Source organism: Carlito syrichta, unplaced genomic scaffold (assembly GCF_000164805.1).
Source record: "Carlito syrichta isolate Samal-C Ts95f unplaced genomic scaffold, Tarsius_syrichta-2.0.1 Scaffold309724, whole genome shotgun sequence".
In the NCBI taxonomy this organism is placed as follows: Eukaryota; Metazoa; Chordata; class Mammalia; order Primates; family Tarsiidae; genus Carlito; species Carlito syrichta.
Genome location: NW_007253820.1, coordinates 1,088,440 through 1,091,068, shown reverse-complemented (window position 1 = coordinate 1,091,068; position 2,629 = coordinate 1,088,440).

The following is a 2,629-nucleotide window of genomic DNA, read 5'->3' as shown; positions in this document are numbered from 1 at the left end:
TCAGCCTCCCATGGCACGGGATTACAGGCTGAGGCATTGAGCCCGGCAAGACGACTTTCTAAAAGTAGATCACTGGTCAGAGTTTTTGAGTTATGAGAGCCACCCTAGAGGTTTCTTTTAGAAAAACAGTTACTACTGGCAGCACATTTCAGTGACACAGAATGGGTCGCAAAACTTGCTTACTTGTGTGACACAGTCAACTAGTTAAGTTAAAAATCTCAGTAGAGGTCTTCAAAATGTTAGATCAGACCTGATGGGGGGTCTGTCTGTGATCACTTGCCACACAAAAGATGCAAAGAACTGCACAGAAGTTAGATTTGGAAAAAACAGTTTATTTAGAAAGTAAATTAGAGGGGAGGGATGGAATTCACCTCTCCAAGGTAGTGGGGGTGGCCAAAGCTAAGAAAACATGGCGGTCATAGCTCAAAGAACACATTGCCTGGCCAGTGCTTAACAAAACAGTGGTAATGGCTGTCATAACTCAATGAATACATAGCCTAGCCAGAGTTTAATGAAAGCAGTGGCCAATGGTTGCTTGAAGTCGAATGCTTTTAAACCTTCCCTTTGATGGGGGCAGGTTGTTAAGGTAATTGGGTGATGGTCCTTTTCACGTCATCACAAAGGAGCAGGTGAGCACAGGTACTAATGTCAGGAGATGGATGTCAGGCAGATGGATGGGCTAGTCACATGACAAGGCAAAGCAGTGTTAAAATGGCTGCTCTTTAGCTATAATGACCCCATCTTATGTCCTTTCACTGCTCAAAAAACTCAATCTGTCACTTCAGGAGAGAGTAACAATCGTGTTCAAGTTGGCAGATAAAGTGGCTACGTTCAAAACCAAAGTGGAATTTTGGGGATCAAAGGTGAACACTGGGATTTGTGACATGTTTCAAACCTTAGCAGAGATACTGAGCCAGGGTCTTCTTTCTCCCAACTGGTGCATAATCACTCAGCTCAGCTTTCAAAAGCATTATTTTGCCAACCACAAAAGACCCTGAACTGGGAAGAAACAGATCCGTGACCCATTTGTGAAAGAGCCAGGTAAATCGACTTGGTCCATGCTAGAAGAGGATCAACTGCTTGAGATCTCAAATGACAGTGGCCTTAAAAGTATATTTGAGACTTCAAATCTCCACATTCTGGATTAAAGTCAAGGAGGAATAGCCTGAGATTGCCACAAAAGCCCTGAAAAGCCTGCTTCCGTTTCCACATCCTATCTTTGTAAGCAGGGTTTTCTGCAGTGACAGCAACCAAATGAGATTACAGTGTATACTGGACATAAGTAACACAAGTTGGGCATCGCTGTCTTCTATCACTCCCAGACGAGACTGTCTATTTGCAGGAACACAAGCTCAGGGCTTGTTTTTATTAATTAAATAATCTAATTATACATTACAATGTAATAATAATGGAAACAAAGTGCACAATAAATGTAATGCACTTGAATCATCCCGAAACCATCCCCTCCTTCCCTCTCCCATTCGTCTGAAAAAATTATCTTCCATGAAACCAGCCCCAATGCCAAAAATGTTGCAGGAGTGAGGGCCGAGGTGGTGAGAGAAGCAGATCAGTTGGGCAAGGTCAAGCTCAGGAAAGGTGAGGCCTAGCACATGAGAATGAGGGGCTGGTACGCCTTGCCATTTTCACACATTCAGTCACTATCTGCTAGGTACAGGACACTTTTCTATATTTTGTCTCATTTAACCCTTTACAGACTCAGAGAGGTAAGGGAGTAGCACAAATGTATCGGAATTGAGATTTGAAACTATATACACATTGAGCACCAAGTTCTAATCTAGGCACCCAGCAGCACAATTGATGGCTTGCTCTTTTTCATGTCTGGACCCTCACAACTCTGCCATGATCATCCTTGTGTCCTCACCCGCTAGCTGACACTCCTAGTTAGCTGTTTAGGGGGCTCTGACAGTATCCCAACCCGAATCCCGTCCAAGGGAGAACACAGAAAATGGGCTTTTTGTTCATCATCTCTAGCTAGTGTTTTCACAGGGAGGGAAACTATCATTTCCTAGGCGAGTTGCACGGTGCAAGCCCTCAACGGCCAAGGAAGACTAAATCTAGGTCCTTCCGACTCATAGGTCCCCACCATGTCAAAACCCTGCTGGCTCTCATCTAAGTGCTCTTCCGTTAGGACAGGAGGAAGATGAAGGTGAGGAAAGCGATGACCTCTCAGTAAGTTCAGGGTGGGGCAATGAATGGCACAAATGAATTGCTTAAACATTTTTTGATAACCTCATCCTTGGTGCTGGGGAGGACTCGGAAAAACGCAAGTCTGTTTTGCGCCCAGGCTGGCTTACTGCAAGTAAACGGGCAGGGGCATCTTTTGCCTGCCGCTACCAAGACCCCGAGGGCCTTGCTCCCTGGACTCCTCAGCCTCCCCCCCCTTATTTCCTTCGAAGTGACCGCTCTGCAGACTCTGGAAGGGGGAGGAGCTGACGCGGCGCCTCTTCTCAGAAGCTCCCAGGGCGCTCCCGGGCTGCGGCAGCACCGGCAGCGGAGGTCGTCCGGGGCCGCGAGTCCAGGTGGGGTCGGGGGCACCGGGTTCATCAGCCCCCCGCCCCCACGCTATCTTCGGAGGCGCCCCGCGACTGCGCGGCTCAGCAGCCCTCCA